Source organism: Diceros bicornis, chromosome 4, assembly GCF_020826845.1.
Source record: "Diceros bicornis minor isolate mBicDic1 chromosome 4, mDicBic1.mat.cur, whole genome shotgun sequence".
In the NCBI taxonomy this organism is placed as follows: Eukaryota; Metazoa; Chordata; class Mammalia; order Perissodactyla; family Rhinocerotidae; genus Diceros; species Diceros bicornis.
The window spans coordinates 86856279-86875892 of NC_080743.1; positions in this window are offsets into that span (position 1 = coordinate 86856279).

Sequence of the window (19614 nt, forward strand, 5' to 3'; positions counted from 1 at the left end):
CTTCTACCTTCATAATTCCATCTATTCCTCACAACAATTCAATAAGTGGTATTATACCTACTTGCTGGATGAAAAAACCAAGGCTATCAGGAGCTAAGTTAATCTCTACCCCTGGAGAATGGGGGAGTGGCTGAATTCCACAGGAAGACCCTCAGGTGGATCTGTTTGGACTTACACTTCTGAGCTGACTCAGCAAGGCTTGTCTCACTGAAAGCCACCCAGGGCTGGCAAGTGACCTCCCGGAAGCAATGGTCCTCAGAGTGGACTTCAGATCAGTGCCTTTAACTACGCCTCAGTCGGAGGGGGGCACCAGTGGTGATGTGGCTTTCCCCAGGTCTAAGTTCTGCCAGGGAAGTTGGTCTATGTTCGTTAAGAGTATCTAGTACTTTCTGGACATTTACACATTATATTTCTGGGAACCAAACCCAACATGTCAGTGGGTCCGATTCTGAGGGAAGAATCTCCAGAAACCCAATTTAGGAAAATGATTATAGCTTGCATTTGTCTAGCACTTTACATTTTAAAAATTTCCTCCACATATTTTATCTCATTTGATCTTCATAATCATGTCTGGGCTTGGGTCTGATTATCGGGAAAAGGGGAGGTTAAGTGGTTTGCCTAAGGTCACACTGCTAATAAGTTGCAGAGCCAACTGGAAATTAAATCCAGCCTTTGACTCCCAATCTGGTGCTCTTTCCACTCTGCACAGCAGACTTGTGTGTCTTCTAACCCTTGCATTTAGGAGCTTCACAGAGTGGGTGAGTTCACCCTCCGACGCCAGGAATCCTGAACCCTAGCCCCTTTCTCTACTGAGGACCGAACTCACTGCCCCTGTTCCCTGCCACCCTATCTCCAATCATCTCCTCTTTGTCCTCGTTCCTCTCAAACTCTCTTCTATCATTTGCATTTTGAAACTGTTTCCTTAATTATTCTCTTGCTGTTGGAAATCTGCTCTCCCCCGTCTCTGTGGCATCCTTTGATTTATCTCTGTCTGGATAACAGCTCCCCAATTCTCCTTGGGGAATTCAATTTTCATTCATTTTTCTGCTGGACTAGATTGATAGAGACCCTCTGCCCTGGTCCATATTACTCATCTCAGCAGAGAAAACCAGGGAGACCAACCCTCAGCCCAGCCCCTGGGGAGCCACTGTCTTGTTCAGGGAGCCACAAGGAGTTCTCCAATAAAAGGACAGGGGCCTTTGCTCTTCTCCATCTGTCCACCCAGTCCTTCCAGTCATTTGTCACAGGCCCCTTTCGTGAGCCCACCACTTTGTCATTTGTCTCCTTCTCTTCCCAGAACCTTCCAAGGATCTCTCCCCTCTAGGATGCTGATCAGAAGGCAGTTGTTGCTCATCTTAAACCTGCCCTGTGTCCTTGACACAGGAATTTAAGGGACATGGAAAAGAGATGGTCCTGTACTGGGGCATCTAACTCTCAAGATAAGACCCTGAGCCAGTGAATGGCTGAGAAAGAGAGTAAGAAAAGGTCACTGGAGGGCCGGCCCCGTGGCTTGGCGATTGAGTGCGCGCGCTCTGCTGCTGGAGGCCAGGGTTCGGGTCCCGGGTGCGCACCAACACACTGCTTGTCTGGCCATGCTGAGGGCGCGTCCCACATACAGCAACTAGAAGGATGTGCAGCTATGACATACAACTATCTACTGGGGCTTTGGGGGAAAAAAAATAAATAAAATTATTAAAAAAAAAAAAAAAAGAAAAGGTCACTGGGATCCTTAGAGGAAGAACAAAAATGACAACAGCTAACACTTATATTGCCAGCCTGGCTCTAAGTGCTCCATATGTATTAACTGATTTAACCCTCACAAATCCTTTGAGGCAGGTACTATTATTATCCTCATTTTACATTTGAGGAAACTGAGGCACAGAGAGGTCCAGTGATGTGTCCAAGCTTGGACAGGTAGTAAGCCGTGGAGCCAGGATATGATCACAGATAGTCTGGTTCTATCTTTGCCAGCACCACCAGCATCCTCAAATAACTCTTATTTGAAGGTCCCCGGGCATAGCCAGGTAGTGGGTCCACGAGGAGTACCTTATCCGGCAAAGCTGAGTCCTCTGAGATTCATCTGTGCGGCCATCACACTCCATGGCCTGTGTGCGTGGGGAACTGGGGAATAAATTAGGGAATTTGGTCTTGTTCTAATCTCAGAGTTTATTTTCTTTATTTCCCATCAAAAATCCAGAGTATCTTAGATCATTTCTTAATTCATCCTTTCATTGAGCGTCTATTGTGTGCCAGCTCCTCAATAGGCCCTGGAAGACAATGACCTGGAGTGCCAAGTGCACACAGTCCACTGCTTACTTTGCTCCAGGACTCCCAGCATTCCTGTGAACTGGTGTCCGCAAAGTTCCCCAGGTGGGTCTGCCTTCTTTGTGCTGGGAGGGAGTCAGAGAATGGGTTAGCAAACCTCTGGGTTCTGGGCTCAGAGTACCCATGTTCAACCCAACTTGGTTACATCCTAATTGGGGTAACCTTGGCAGGTTCCTTACTTTGTCTCTCACTGTCTGGACGGGGTGACGATGGTGCTCTCCTCACAGATGGTCACCTGAAGCACCTAGGAAGGTTTCCCTAAAAATGTTGGCTGGCATCGTCATTGTGCCCCCTGTGTGGTATTTTGCCTGTTTTTCTTTTTCGTGTTTTATATTTATGGGAGAAACCAGGGGACAAGAAACTCTCTTGGATGTTTTTAAACTAAGACTAGAACTTGGGAGCCCTTCTTTCCTAAAAATGTTAGTTGGGAAAGAGAGAGCCCTATGATGGTGGGGCCATTCTTTTCTTTTTCCCCTTTTGTGGGGGAGGAGACCTGCTCTTATGACATGGTCGCAAGCTGAGGTCAATGTGCCCCAATTGCTCCTTGGGTGAAATTTTAGCTGTCTCATGAAAAGCTCTGACTCCATCATGGTGACAGGCACCTTTTCCTCTGCTTGGTACAAGCAAAAGGACAGGAAGGTACAGCTGGGTGATGGCTGGGAGAGGGTTTCCCTGAAAAGAGCCTTCTGGTGCAGTGGGTCAGACCATCAGGGCTCAAACCCCAGCCCTGTCCTTCCTGACACCCAGGGCATGTTACTTAATCTTGCCAACTTCAATTTCCTCATCTGTGAAATGGGGATAACCCCCCGACATTGTAGGGTGCTTGTTGGATTAGAGATGATGCATATAAACCCCAGAGCCCAGGGCTCAACTCACAGCAGGCACTCAAATGCCACTGTTGTGATTGTTAATAACCAGTAGCTGTCAGATGGCTCTGCTCCTCCTGCCTGCTTCCCCAAACAGCCTCTCCACGTCACTCTGAGAGATTCAATTCTGTATCTTCTCTTCAGAAGCTACTCTGCCCACACAACCTGAAATTATGCTCTCTGTTTTTCAAGTTGACTTAATATCCAAGTTTGTTTACAGACAGAACTTGGACTCCAGATGTTCCACAGCTAGCACCCTTTCTCCCTTCCCTATTTTCCCCTCTTCAGTCTCCAGGGCTCAGAGGCATCCTGAACCCAACCAACATCTTCACGGTGCTTTACAGTTTGTTAAGGGCCTTCACATACCTTTCCTCACCCAAGCCTCAGGGGTAGGTAGGGCGTGTCCCATCACGACCACTTTACAGAGGAGGACACTGAGCACAGAGCAGTGGAGCTGTCTGCACAGCTATTCTAGGGCTCAGTCCCCACGGCCTCCAACTGGAGGACCCATTTTCTCAGCCTCTAAAGTGGGGGCTATAAATGGAGAGGGTGAGGGGTGGAAAGTCCAGCCTGGCTCCATTTGAAAACAGCTGCAGGTGTCAGAGCTAATCCATAAAACAACCCCGTCATCATCTTGGCGGAAGATTTTTACCAGAGGAGCTTAACTCAGCAGTTTCCTCTAGGAACTGACTTACAACCAAAAAACGTGGATGTGTTAGACGCAGGCAGAGGCGACAGGAGAAAGGCCCGGGAGGTTCGTGTGAGGAGAAGCGGTGAGGCAGGGGTCAGACTCCCAGCTCTGGAACCAGATGGACTTCGGTGTTGATGCCTGCTGGAGGGTCACCCACGCTGAGCCTCAGTTACTGATTTGTGTAATGGGGATAGTAATGGGACCTGCCCGGTTGTATCGTTACAGGAGGGCTACAGCTGTTAGCACTGGGCCTGGCACGTAGAAAGTCCCCTCTAAACGTCAGCTATCTTGAGTGTCTGAGGACAAGGGTCCCGGCACCTTCGACATCTCTCACTGCTCGGCCTTCTCCTCTCTTCACAGCCCTAGCTCACTGTGAAGGGGCTTGCCCGTGGTCACCAATGCTTTCTGCTTGAATACATGGGTCCACAGAGAAGTGACCAGGGCACTCTGACTATGTCCACTTTTGATGGTCAAGGAAGAAATACTGAGAGCTTTGGGAGGTCAAAGGAATTCCCTAAGACCTCACCCAAGGAAGCATTCCATAGAAGACATAAATCCTGGACCTGCTCTACCTCTGTTTTATGGCTGTGAGAAGTTAAACTCTCCAAGCCTCTGTTTTCCTGGGTTTACTGCGGATGCTAACACTCAGATGAAGAGGAGAAGGGGTGGTTGGAGGACCGCACGAGATCCAATATGAAAAGCTCCTCAGGCAAATGCTCCGTGAATGTCCATTCTCTTCCCCTGCCTCTGCTCACACCGCTGCTCAGATTTACTATGTACATAAATCACCTGGGCGTTTTGTTTAAATATAGATTCTGATTCAGCAGGTCTGGGACCTCAGATTCTGCATTTCTAACAAGTTGCCAGGTGATGCTGCTGCTGCTGGCCCGTGGACCATACTGTGCTGGAATGCTCTAGGGCTCCACTGTCCACTACGGTAGCCGCTAGTCACATGTGGCTCCTGAGGACTGAAACGTGGCTGGCCAGAAAAGAGATGTGCTATAAATATAAGTTACACATTGATTTTCGAAGACTCAATACAAAGAAAGGAATGTAAAATATCTCATTAAGATTTTTAAAACTTTTATTACATGTTGAAATGATAATATTTTGGATATATTGGGTTAAATAAAATCTATTATTAATTTCACTACTTTCTTCTATTAGTATGGCTACCAGAAAATTTAAAATTGCCCAAGTGGCTGGCATCATATTTCTATTGGATAGTGCTGTTCTAGGGCGTTTTGACCTGTGTGTGCTGCAGACACACCACACACGTACACACACATGTGTACAGCTGTCCCTTTTCCTCCTAGCACCGAGCAGTGTCTGGCACTGAGTAAGGGGCTAACAAGCATTTTCTGAGTGAATGAGTGGGGAGGATGACCAGAAATGTAGCCCCACAAGAGGTGGGCCCCACACACTGATGAAGAGACCTCAGCTGCACAAGAGAGCCGGCGGGGGCCGAGCAGGTGGCTGTGCCTGAAGAATGACCCTCTCCCCGTTGCAGTTGACCCTGACCTGCCACCCATCCATTCTCTGTCATCCTCAGCCCCACCCTCTGCTCTTTTCAAGGCTTTGATGGCAAAGAAAAAGGAATGCTAGTGCTCCCTCCCAAGGGCTTGCCAGATAAAGAGGACAGATCCCAGATTGCCTGAAGTCCAGGGACCACTCTGTGCCCCTCAGGCTGCCTGCCTTCCCTGAAAGCCACCTCCGCTAACCCCGGTGGTCCCACCCCTTTCCTCTGCTCCCCTCCCCCAGAGTTCTCTTTGTAGTCCTCGCTCCGTCCCTGCTGGGAGTGGAGGTTGGGGGGGAAGCCCATGACCACAGGCACGGGTCAGGCATGAACCTGCACAGACCTCCCCGAGCCCCTGTCACAGCCCGAGGGGGTCTCAGAGAAAGAGATGGAATGCGGCTTCTGGAGACGCTCCCACACTTCCACCTTGAAATTAGCAGGGAGGGAGAAAGAAGGACCGCACAGAGCCCCGATTCCACATCTTCCCATACTCCCAATGACCAGAGTCAGGTTTCAGGGCACCGTAGTCTGAGATCTGGGAGGACTGGAGGGAAAACCAGACCCAGGAGAGGCTCTAGTGAGGCAGGAGGGTCCCAGGGCGCTGGGGACCCAGGCTCTGCCCCAAACCACAGGGTTCTGAGCTGATTTCTGCCCCCTGCACTGGGGCCCGAGTGTGTGTACATGTGGGCCCATACCCTCCCATCTCAATATCTCCCACCCCTTCCTCCTGGCTCTTTCCCCTCCAGGCCTCTGACACGAAGCAGGACAAAGAGAATTCTCAAAGTGAACTTACCAGAGGTCAGGGGAAGAATCTGCCTTCATGGTGAGGATTGGAGGCTGGGAGCAGCTGATGTCGCTGAGCACAAGCAGCTCTAGAGGAGAGTCAGAGGGTGTCTGGGAGGGGAGCAGCACCCCCCATCTAGGGCGAGAGCTGGGGAAGGGGTGCAGTGGGTGGGGTAGGCTGTTCCAAAGGAGGATCCAGACAGAGCCCAGAGGAGGCCCCTCTCCTCTTTTCTCTGAGAGAAGGTGCTCTGCTCCCCCTTGGAAGCTGGGGAAATGAGGGTCTGTCTGGGGGAGGGGAGAGGGGCTGGAGACCGCCTCAGAGAAAATTAAATTGCACTTGAGGGCAAATTCTATTAGGGAATAGAGCCTGTCTCTCAACAGCCTGTGTCCATTTAGGAGATTAGCTCAGCCCAGCACCTCCACCCCAGAGCCTGGTGAGCTCTGTACCTTGGCTGGGGGAGCGAGGCCCGAGGCCTCTGGCGGCCCAGCATCCCCTGCTCCCCTCTCCTGCCCCCCAGCCCACCCTGGGAGGACCCTTCTCTCACAACTCACAGTCCCCAGGCTCTTTGAAAACGGCCAAGAGGGCATGAGCGCCCCGCTGTTCTTCTAGAACATCGTAGGGGTGGGAGTGTCCTGGAACCCGCACTGAAAAGAAGGACAGGCCACGCCAGAGAAGACAGAGACAGGATTTACCCTGCATGAGTCTGGGGCAGGGACAGAGAGTCAGAGGTCAGCTGGCTGGAAGACCGGACGGATCTGGATAGGTTGAGAAGGGGAAGAGAGAAGGCGATCCTGTGAGCGAAAGGGCAAGAGTAAAAGAGAGAACAAGAGGCGGGGTTCGAATCAGATGAATTTGGAACCAGGGAGTAGGTACAGAGAAGCACAAGTGACTGACATTTGGTAAATGTCAAATGAAATGATAAATTAATGTAACGTAATGGTAAATGGTAAAAGAAATTCATCTGTAAAATGGGCATAATAATAACATGTGCCTTACAGGGCTGTTGTGCTGCTTAAATGCACACAGAGTTCAACAAGTGTTGGGGGTTATTATTAGCAATTGGGGTATGCTTGCACGCTTCACGCTGGTTCCAAGCTTTGGCAGAAGGGTCTAGACCCCAGGCCCTGTGAAGCCCACTTACCAGCGCCTGTTTCCTAGTGCCAGTGGCACCTCAGGTCCCTGCTTCACAGGCCAGTCTCAACCGCTGGACCCTCCCCTGGACCCTGCTGGCATCTGCCCCATGAAGAGATGCCGCCCCCTCTCCTCAGTTGACCAGGCACGAGTGTGCTTGATTCTCCTCGGTTTCTGGCTATAAAATTATTTCTTTTGCTTCACAGAACTTTGTTAAGCACCTGAAATGTATCCTGAGAAGAGCAGTGCAGTTTCCAGAACAAGGAAACGTCAGCATGTGCAGCATGAAGTGAGTTCTAAGAACACGCGATGGTGTGTAAAGCGTTGCCTCTGACCTGCTGCATGAATTATTCTAGCATATGTGACCCTCCTCTCACAGGCCCTTCCAAGGCTCACCAAGTGCCCTGGGGACACAGAATTTCAGCCCCGAGTGAGCTTAACCTTTCAACCTAGGGTTAAACCATGTATTATTTTGCTGGGGTGGATGCACTAGCCCAAAAAGCAAAGGATTTGTGTTCTGTGGGGGAAGGCAGAAGAGGGAGTGTTCAGAAAGGGAAGACCCTGGGCCGGCCCAGTGGCTTAGCGGTTAAGTGCGCGCGCTCCGCTACTGGCGGCCCAGGCTCGGATCCCGGGCGCGCACCTACGCACTGCTTCTCCGGCCATGCTGAGGCCGCATCCCACATACAGCAACTAGAAGGATGTGCAACTATGACATGCAACTATCTACTGGGGGGCTTTGGGGAAGAAAAAAAAGGAGGAGGATTGGCAATGGATGTTAGCTCAGAGCCGGTCTTCCTCAGCAAAAAGAGGAGGATTAGCACGGATGTTAGCTCAGGGCTGATCTCCCTCACAAAAAAAAAAAAAGAAAAAAGAAAAAGAAAGGGAAGACCCTGAGGGAGAGGGAAAGAGCAAGTGTGGTATGCTGGGCACAGGGGTGTTCCCAGTCTCCAGGCTGCGTGCAGGTTAGCCGTGTTGTTCATTGTGGCATGAGGGGAGAAGCCCAGGACTGTTCTGCCCATGCCCTCCAGCCAGGCTCTCTCTCAGAGGGGCTGCTCCTGCAGAGATGGGCTCCAGTGAGCCCCTACCCAACCCCTGCCCCCTGCCCAGTTTTCCGGACTTGGGGTCAGCATCTGCAGGTACTTGGCGAGTCCTGGGAGCTGGCTTGGAGCTGGCCAGGGTTGCAGGTAGCCTGGCGCCCTCCCAGGGGAGGGTGCTCAGGTCTCCCAGGGTCCAGCTTGCTAGCCTCAGATACACCAAATAGCATTGACAAGGCCCCTGCTCCCTGAGAACACCCTCCTCTCTGTTGGCACAGGGGGCAGGGCCCTCTTGGGGTTCCAGCGTCTTCATGACAAGAACATTCCTGATAACACACATTCCTGCCCTTGACTGGACTTGGGTACCCCCACCTTGTCCCAGCCATCCACTCATGGGGACCCTCTCAGCATCTTTGAGAAGGCATTTAAGGCCTGTTGATTCTCATTAGCTTCACTCTCTAAAGGCAATCTTATTTACAGGAGGCCTCAGTGCCAGAGACCGTGGGCAAGTTACTTAACCACAGGCAAACGGAGAGTGTAACACCTGCCTCTCAGGATTACACATGAAGGAATTGCGCTCAGTGCCCGGCCCTTAAGAGACGCTCCATAGATGGTAATAAATGTTATGAAGTCCTCGGCCCCTTTCTTTACACCTTTCTGCTGACAGTAAAGAAGCTGTCTTGTTCAGCATTATGTTCCCAGTTCCAAGTACAGGGCCCAGCATATTACGGCATCTTAGTAAATATTTGTTGTTATAAGTACAGAATCCACCGCTGCAGCCCGAGAACAGGGAGAAGCAGGAGCACATCCCTCGGGGGCAGCGGCTCAGCTCTCAGCGGCTACCCTGGAGTGGCCGTCCGTGGCCCTGTCAGGCCTGGTTAGGCTGTGGGACCTGTTATTGGTGTGGTCGCTGGCTGGATACTCGAGGTTACACGGCTGTCAGGGCCCACTTACCTCTCACCCCTAATGGTCCCTGGCTCTTTATGTACTTCCTGCTCTCCCGAGGCACTCTGTGGACTTTATTACTTGTGCCACGTGGTCCCCGTGATGAGAGATAAGGAAGAAAGGGAAAGCCTGGGATAATGACCCAGACGCCACAGCACAGGAGAAGCCACACCAGCCTCCTGCCTGAGCTGCTGTTGCCGGGATGCAGCTGCGGGTTCCTGCCCGCCTGTAAACCCTCAGTGTGCTTCCCCAGGCCTGGGATGCATGCACTTCTTTCCTCCTTTCCAGGCACTCGCCCCTCCTCAAGCATCAAGTCTCTGAAACTCCGGCATCGCAGGACCGGATCCTCATACTGGAAGCATCAGAGAGGACTTCTAGCCCAGCCCCGAACCCTGCAGAATTCTGTCTGCACACGCCTGCATGGCGGGCATCTGGCCCCTTCGAGAACACAGCAGGTGTTGGGGGGGCTCTCTCTTTTCAGAGGCAGCCAGGATTGTTTTCCAGGCAGTTCTGCACGGGACTATCACTTCCCACAAAGTTTTGCCTTTGAATAAATTCAGCTGAAAGTGTGATTTTGCTGGTGTGTGTGTGTGTGTTTGTGTGTTGCAAATGCTTTATCGTTAGCGCTTAAATTATTGTAAACACTTTCAAAATGACTCTAGCATCTGGAGTCACGTGCTTTTTCACCACTTCTTTAACCTACGATGATAAGAGTAAGAGGTGATCTCCTAAATTCACAAGTAAATCTTTGCTTTCTCAAAGTGGGCCACTGATTCTTAACTGAATTTTAGATTGTTGACTATTGCCTGAAAACACAAATGAGTTGCTCTCAAAGATTTGGTTGCCGTTTACATGATCACACCCTTAAAGAGTATCCACGCCACACCACGTGCTCATACATGGAGTGGACCTTTGGTGTTTATACTATTCAGAAAGGGCCACGTGGGAGTGTGTCACACAGGCGACTCCTAATGAGCCAAGTCTGTACTATTTGTGCCCCTGTGGAGTCCCCTCCCCTTGAATCTGGGCTGGGCCTGTGGCTTAATTTAACCAATAGGCTGAAGTAGAAGGGACGCTGTGCCGGTTCTGGGACTGAGCATTAAGAATGCCTGGCACTGGAGGGGGTGAGGTTTGGTCCCCTATCCATGTAAGATGTTCAACTGCTCTGCTGGAAAGACCACGTGCCGAATAGCTCATCAAAAAGGGCCTAGCTGAGCCAGCCTGGGACAGAGAGGAGTCAAGTCCCGGCAAAATTAGGACGTGTTTTACTCACTTTTGGGAGTGGAGGCTATGCATTCATTCACCAGCTGCTCATTGAGCAGGCAGGGTGACAAACAGAGAGATGCAGGGTTGGACAGGTTGCAGCCCCTGCCTTCCCAGAGTTCACCGTCTGATGGGGGAGGCCGAGTGGTCAGCACACACCTTCAGCAATGCAATGAGAGGGACAAGAGAGGAAAAGGATGGTGCTTACTGTGGCCTGCAGAGGGAAGGAAGGCCTGACTGCAGGGGGCGCTCGAGGAGGATCAGGGAAGGCTTCTCAGAGGAGGTGACATTTGAATCCAGGCAGGAGTTTGGTGGAGAAGGATTTCGGATGGGGAGAAGGGCACACACAAAGGCCGGTGGAGTGGGAGAGCCTGAGACCTGGGGGACCCACAAGTCCTGCTGTCTAGTCTGGGGTGGGGGTGCCCATAGGGGTGGCAGGAGAGGCAGATGGAGAGGTGGGCAGGCATCAGAGCACAGCTGGACGATAGGCTGAGGGAAACTTGGACCTCAGGCCTGGAACCATCACACCAGGGGTATCTTACTAAAAATACCTGACACTGTGCCCCCTCATGCTGAAACCCCCCACCAGCCCCTCCTGCCTACAGGATCAAGTCCGGACTTCCAGGCCGTTCCTTCAGTCCCCTGCTCAGGCCACGTCCCACCCACTCACTCTTAGTGCTTTGCCCCCTCTATCCTTCCCCCACCCCTGCCCCTCATGGTGATTTCCTGGTGCATCCTGCTCTTCTGGCGTGACTCCCCACCTCCCTGTCCTGAAGAGAAGGCGACTGCTCGGGGCTCCATAGCACCTCAGCCATCCTGCGGGGCTCTACCAGACTGGATTACAACAGAACTCTTTACAGGGGGGTCTCCCCTTCTAGACTCCACGCTCCTTGAGGGCAGGCCACCACATATGAATGTTACTGCCCCTCAGGAGAAGCCCACCGAAAGCCTTCCTCTGGAAGGGGGACAAAGTGTCAGGAGCAGCACTTCTACAGGGGGCTGGTCCACAATCTGCAGCAAGTCCCCCCACCCTCAAACACACACAACGTTGATTCATTCTTTTCAGTCACAGAAACAGGACAGTGATGACAGAAAGTGTTGCTCAGGCCACGGGCTGGATACAGAAAGGAATTCTCCCAGGGAGAAACAGAATTCGCCCCACTCTCTCCCGCAGGCCCGGAGGTGACAGCTTCCTTTAGGCTGGTAATCCACCGTGAAGGCTGCATTTCACACTCACGCCCTGGAACAGGCCTGCAGGGAATTGCTCCTGGAGAGTGAATATTGGAACTCATCAGGGTGATTTGTCCATTTGACCACACACACTTCAGGGCTGGTGCTCATGGTCTGACCTGTGGCTGGCCATGAATGAAACTGGTCTCAGACAGATCAAGTGCCGGACCCCCTCACCCATGCTGAAAGAGGGCACGGACAGCTGACCAGCTGACCAGCCCGCCTGGCTGCTGGCCTGGTGCGGTCATTGGCCTACTGTGCCAGCCGAGTTATTCACCTCAGTGCCCTGCCCCTCCCTGATCAGGATGAGGAGAATCTCCTGCCAGGCCTTGCTTGCGGAGTTGTTGTTGAGTCTACACTGGGAGATGCTGGGGGAGTCTTAGACATTGCAAGTATCTTTTCCAAGTAATCTCTCTGCTTAGTTGCCTGTGGCATCCTCCACTGAACAGAAACTCTTCATTATGATGTAAGAAGTCCACCAACACTTCACCTTATGGTTTGTGCTTTTGGGTCTTAAGAAATGCTTTCCCACCGCTACGTCACAATGATATTCTCCCGTATTTTCTCTTATTAGCTCTGTAATTTTTTACCTTTCATGTTTAGGTTTTTAATCCATCTAGAGTCCATCTTTGTCATAAGGCAGAGGTCCAGTTTTCTTTATTCCGTATAGTGACCCAGTTTCCCCATCACCATCCACTGTCCCATCGATTTATGGTGCCACCTTTATCAAGTCTCACATTTCCACATATTCATGGGTCTTCCTTTGAACTCTTCATTATGATCCATTGGTTCATTTATTTGTTCCTATGGTAAAATCACACTTAAAAAAAATTCTCATAGGGCAAGCCCCCTACTTTGCTCTCCTCCCCAAAAAACTGACTTAGCAAACCGTGAACCTTTAATCACCCACATAAGTTTTAGAATAAAGTTGATGAGTTCTACAAAAAAAATTTGTCTGGACTTTTATTTGGTGTTAGGTTGAATTTTAGGTTAATTTGAGGAGAACTTGCATCTCTACACTGTTGATCTGTTCATCCACAACCATAGACTTTCTCTCTGTTTAGTGAGATCTTTGTTTACATCCTTTATAAGTTGTTCCTGTTTTATTTTCTCTGTAACATTATCACTATGTGAGAGCCTTGTTCATTTGTTTCTTTACCTGATTAGTCTGTCTCTTTCTACCATCTCGCCACAAAACGTGGAGATCCTTTTTTCGTTCACCCCTGTGTCCCCAGCGCCTACATGTTACTGACTCTACTGCGGAAAGAAACTGAGGTTCAGAAAGTCACACAGGTGGTCAGCCATAGGGCATGATTCGTATTGGAAGAGAAGTGAGGAGAAGCATGTGGGGGTCACACAGGGGAGGGCATGGCGCAAACTAAGAGATTTGGCCTTTATCTATTTAAAATAGGAAGCCTATTTTGCCTTCCCTGTGGGAAAAAGGGAGATCCTAAGAGACTGTGAGTGGGGGCCAGGGGACAGGACAGGAGAGTTAGGAGGCTCCCACAGGCAGTGGGGCAGAGGCGAGAGAGGGTGGAATTCAGGAGATGGGGCCGAGACTGCAGCAGAGGGGAAGGAGAAGGGGGAGAATTCATCCACAGGATGGGAACAGGCGGCTTCCAGACTGGGGGAGAGGGAAAAGAAACTCTGCTGGCTGTCAAGAGAGGGAGCAGTCTTGGCAAGGAAGTTGTGGAGCTGGACTTCAGGCATCTGGAGAGTTGGAGGAGCCAGAGACTGAAGATGGAACGGAACTGGAGCTCAGAAGGGAGACCAGGAAGGAGATAGATTTGCAAGTCAAAGAGACGGGGACACTATGCATTTGTTGGCAGTTCTGAGTATGCTGACATGGAAGGTCTTCAAGACTTAGTATTAAGTGTAAACAACATGATGTGGAACGGTATTTACAGCATGTGCCTTTCCTTGTATTGGCGCAGAACAGGTCTGAAAGGACACCCAAGAAACTGGCAGTACTGTTGGCTTCCAGGGAGGGGAGCTGAGTGGCTGGAGGCAGGACAGGGAGGGAGACATGTTCTCTGTGTCCTTTTGAATTTTTTGAATACTTAAGCGTGTGTTACCTATCGAAAACAATGAGTGAAATTAAATTTTTTTTTAAGTGAACAAAGCATGTAAAAGAACTTTGAAATGAATAAAGGACTTTGAAAACGTAGTGTTTGTCACCTTTGAGGAACGGTACGAGCCCCTCTGTGGAGCGGCGCCCTGTCTCTGCTGCTCCTCAGACGTCATGAGTGGCCAGGCCGCCAGGCCATTTGCAACACCCAGGGCCCTGCACCTCGTGCAGCCGGCTCACATTGCTCCCGGGGGCCACCTGGCTGTCCTGTGCTGCTTGGGTCTCTCAAGTCCACCCCCATCCCATTTCCTGGCCCGCTGAGATTAGGAGAGCAGGCTGTTGGTATTAATAATGAGAACATGACTTGAACTCTTATCACGTGCTGGATGCTGTTAGGCACACCGTTAACCCTGTATGACCTTCTCTACAGATGAAGAAACTCAGGCTCAAAGGAGCCCTCGCCAAGGTAACATGGCCAGTAAGGAGCGTAGTAAAGAGCAGCATCGGGATTTCCTTGACTCGAAAACATCCTTTTTCCACAATGGTAGCTGCTTCCTAATAATTTGTTATTCACTCATCCTAACGTTGTTAAGCATCTTTGATGTTCAAAGTACTTGCTGTGCGCAGCACTGAAACGGGTATCAAAAGGAACAACATACTTTGAGGGATGCAGAGCCTAGAATGCATCCTATTTATTCAAAAGATATCCACTGGGGCCAGCCTGGTGGCGTAGTAGTTAAGTTTACATGCTCTGCTTCGGCAGCCTGGGGTTTGCGGGTTTGGATCCTAGGCGCGGACTACACACTGCTCATCAAGACATGCTGTGGTAGGCTTCCCATGTACAAAAAATAGAGGGAGATTGGCACAGATGTTAGCTTAGGGCCACTCTCCCTCAAGCAAAAAGAGGAAGATTGGCAACAGATGTTAGCTCAGGGCCAATCTTCCTCACCAAAAAAAAAAAAAAAGATATCTACTGACCACCTATGATGTGCCAGGCCACATGCTCAGTCCTGGTGCTGCGAGGATGAGGGAAAGGCTGTCCCTGTCCTCCTGGAGCTCAGAGGAGCCAGGGGAAGGGACAATAGCCAGGTGACCATGCTGCTGTGTGATAAGTGTTCTCCTGGGGACACTTATCAGTGTCCGGCTCAGGCTTGAAGGGCATGGAGGGCTTTCCGGAGGGAACGATGTCTTAGTTGAGTCTAAAATCAGGTCCCAACTCAAACGCCCCTGGGGCAGGCAGCTAGGTAAGGAGTGAGGTGAGCTACCTCCTTTCTTAGATGTAGATATGCTCTGCCTGAATATCAAACACATAGGAATATTCTTCACTTCTACGCAGATAATGCTGTCTTCCATTTTTCTTGAGACACGACTCATGTAGTTAGAGACGTGTGCAGGGAAGTATTCCCTCTTCTAAATCAACAGTGCAAGTGTGATGATAAATGGTAACTGCCCCTTGGCCTCCAAATCAGGAATGCAAAAGAGAGAGGTGGGGACTCTGGGCCTGGGGAGGGAGGGCCCAGTGGACTGTTGCCCTGTTGGAACTGGGCCCCGTGCGGGCAGGTCTTCTGCTGGTAGGCATGGGAGTCGTTCCACGTTTTGGTCAGTATCTCTGATTACTTCCTTAGGATAGATTTTGAGCAGTGAAATTACTAATCAAAGGGTATAAACATCTTTAAGAGTGATATATATTGCTATGTCATTTTTCAGAAATACTATGCCAACTTACATTATCACCTTTCCAGCATCAAATTGTATTGTTACACAATGTATAAAAAATGATATTGCATTAATCCTTCACTTTCTTGATTATTGAGGAATATTGTTTCATATATTTATTAGTCTTTGTATTTCTTCTCTTATGAATTGATAGTTCATATTCTTGGTCCATTAAAAGTGTCTTTAATTGTACAGGTAATAAATATTTATTTAATAAAAATGAGAAAATACAGATAAGTAAAAAGAAAAACAAACACCTATAATCCCACCACTGACTATTAACCACTATTAACATTTTGGTATATATATCCCAGGTTTTACCCATGCATTCAGTATCCATAAGTATATAGGTATTTTCTTTTTCAAAAATAAGATCATACTATACAGAACTGTTTTTGCAACTTCATATTTTCACTTAACAATAAGGTGTGAAAATATTTTCAGGTTAAAAAATACATGTTCGAATCGTTTCTAGTGGCTGTGCTGTATACCATTGTAATGATATACCAGGATTTAATCAATCTCTCATTTTGGACTTTACGTCAATCTTATTTTGATATTATAAATATTCATCATATAGCAATCTTAGTAAATATCCTCAATTACTTCTTTAGGATAAATTCCAGAAAAAGAATTGTTGGATCAAAGGTTGTATATTTTCTTAAAGCTTTTAAAACATATTACCAGTTACATTCCATCACAAATTACATATTTCCCAAAGGTTGTATCAGTTTATACTACCACTAGCAGTGCAAGAGAGTGTCTGTGGCAGATTATATTCTATTAAGGTGGCCTCAACAATTCTGTTCCATCTCACATAGTTTTCCAGAACTTGGTCACTGCCCCATCAAAAAGTGGAGTCAGGGGGCCGGCCCGGTGGCGCAAGCGGTTAAGTGTGCGTGCTGTGCTGCAGTGGCCTGGGGTTCGCCGGTTCGGATCCCGGGCGCGCACCGATGCACTGCTTGGCAAGCCATGCTGTGGCGGCGTTCCATATAAAGTGGAGGAAGATGGGCATGGATGTTAGCCCAGGGCCAGTCTTCCTCAGCAAAAAAAAAAAAAAAAAGCGTACTTAAAAAGTGGAGTCAGGATCCTCCCCTTGCACCTGGGCAGGGCTTTGTACCTGCATCCTGGGCCAGCCTTGATGTCTGCCTCAACCAATGGAGTACAGCAAAAGTAATGCACTGTGACTTCTGAGGCTAGCACACAAAAAGACCATGCACCTCCACCTTGTTTGCTGTGGATGCTTGCTCTTGGGGTCCAGTCACCATGCTGTGAGAATGTCCAAGCAGCCCGTGGAGGGGAACTGAGGCCCCTTGCCCACAGCCTAGCTGAGCTTCCAGGTGACAGCCAGCATCAACTTGCCAGATGAACTGCACTGGGATACACTGCATGGAGCAGAGACGAGCCGTTCTCTGCTGAGCTCTGCTCAAGCTGCAGATTCATGAGCAAAATAAATGATGGTTGTTGTTTCAAACTGCTAAGCTACGGAGTGGTTTGTCACACAGCAATAGATAGCTGATATATCTCATTTCCCCTCACTCCAGCTAAATACTGTCTTCTTTTTCTTCCTTTCATTTTTGCCAATAGGATAGGTGAAAATGGCATCTCATTTGGTTTTAATACTTTGGCCATTATTTTCAATAGGGCTTTAGTGCTTTTCTTATTTACAATAGAACTTTAAAATCCTTTAATCCTATTTGTTTTACTGATTACTTTTTTCTTTTTAAAAGAAATGTTTGTTATAAAAATTCAAAAAACATACTTAGGAATTTAAGTCAGAGCCAGGACTAGGGTGAGGCTATGCTGAGGCTATGGAGGCATGAAGGCAACACACTGAAGGAGGCGCTTGCTCACTCCCAGGTGCTGACCTGCCCTGGTGGGACCCTGAGGATAAGGGTCTCCTGAAATTTTGCACCCAAGGCACCTCCCTTGACTCACTGTAGTCCCAGCCCTGATTTAAGTCCACTTCAACCTCACTTTCTAGACACAACCACTGGTCATAGTTTGGTGTATATTCTTCCAGACTTTTTCTAGACAAATGTTAAAATATATATAGAACAGTGTTATAAATTACATTATTAATATATATTAGTATATTACAATATATTAAATAATTTACATTTAATACATTTATGTTATATTAAATTACATTACTATATATATATTTAGTAACAAATATAGATAGAAATAAATAATAATACTTATGTTTACCAGAATGTATCCTTGGACAAATTATGTCAATACTTGCAAACTGATCTCGTTCTTAAGATGGCATATTTCATAATAGTCATATCTTTTTGTCATATTTATGGCATAGATTTTCCCAGTTTTGTAACATGTAGCTTGATTTTATTTTTAACTTATTTTTAAAAATTAGTGTTGTCAACTAGATCAAACTCTCACTTTAGTTATATTTTCCATTGTTTATATGCTTACAAAAACAGTATTCAGCTATATTTTCCTATGCCTTATTTTTCACATCATTGGGTTTTGTTTTGGTGTATGGTGTGAAGGTGGGATCTTAGCTGAATTTTCCCCAAATAGTGAATATTCTCAACATTATTTGCTAAACAATCCCTCCCTCTTCAAGGCAGCACTCTGTGACCCTGGGAAGCATTGAAGTTTGAGAACTTGACGGGGACATTGTAGAGCAGATTCAAATTAGATGAGGTTTTCAGGCCCTCCCAAGCTCGAGCTGCAGTTCTGTGGTGGCGGAGGCTTCTGGGCAGACACATCGTGGTGGTGGAGGAAGGAGGCTTCACAGGCAGCACCGAGGCCCACTTTCCTCTGGAAGAGCCTGGCAGCCCCAGGGAAAGGCCTTTTCTTTCTCAGGATAGCGATGAGCAAATATTGCCAAAGCAGCACCTGGAAACTCGCCAGCCTGCCAGGTAGATCCCCCCCTAGACTCTAAGCAGATGCTCCTTGAGTGTTCCTCAACATTCCCAAGGCCAATGCCCCCACGGACCGCCCCCTTAGCTTTATCCTCTCGTGATGGCAGAGGTCCCCCACCTCTGCCTTGTGACTTCTAGACTCTTTCCTCCTTGTCTGTTACCCACACCTGGCACACACTCCCCTGGGGCAGGGGTGAAACCTAGAGCGAAGGGGCCAGGAAGGGTGAGCATAGAGATGGGGCCATCAGCCCTGTGCCCTCCAGTGACCCTCCTGGAGGCCATCACACCCCCACTCACTGAGGGTGCTCTCCTCCAGGGCAGAGACCAAGGCTTTGAAGGGAGACCTCCTCTGCGATGAACAGAGTCCCCGAGGCTCCGGAAACTGGGATCCTGAGTGCCTGGGGCCTCTCTCCATTGAGGAGAGGGCACTGCTGGGGCCGAGTTAGGAGGGCTGAGGCCCAGGATAGAAGAAGGGGGAATAAGGGCAGTTGTTTCACCTTTTGTGTGTGAAGGGCCCCCCCAGGGCAGCAGAGAAAGGGAGAAAGCAAGGGTCAGGGCTGGGCCAGGCCAGGTTGGAACCTGGGAGAAGCCAGGGCCCTGATCTGTGGGGGTTGCAGATGCAGGTCTGAGGAGGATGCAAGCCTGGCACAGGGGGTCAGGGGTAAAAATTAAATTGTTCTTCTTGGAGTTTGGTTTAGCTCTTAAAGCTGTGTGTGTGTGTGTGTGTGTGTGTGGTGGGGGGAGAATCCTATCAACCTAAGAAGCAGCCTTTGCCCTCCTAGGAGGTCGGCCATGAAATAGGAGGTGAAGGAGAAGAGGAGGATGCTCGGCAAAGGATGCCTGGGCTCCCTGGAACCTGCAGGAGGCTCAGGGAGGCAATCTCGGGAGGATTAGGCAGTGTTGGGGGGAGGCGCCTCTGGGGCGCTCTGCCCACAGGCTGCAAGCCGGTGTGAGTGAGTTTTCCCCTTTCATGGTTGTTCCGGGGTTCCGTCCGGACACAAACCACATGTAACAGACAGATCTTTTTTTTTTTTTTTTTCAGGTGTACATCATTGTACTTCTATTTCTGCATAGATTACATCATGTTCACCACGAAAATACTAATTACAACCCATCACCACACACATGTACCAAATTATCCCTTTCACCCTCCT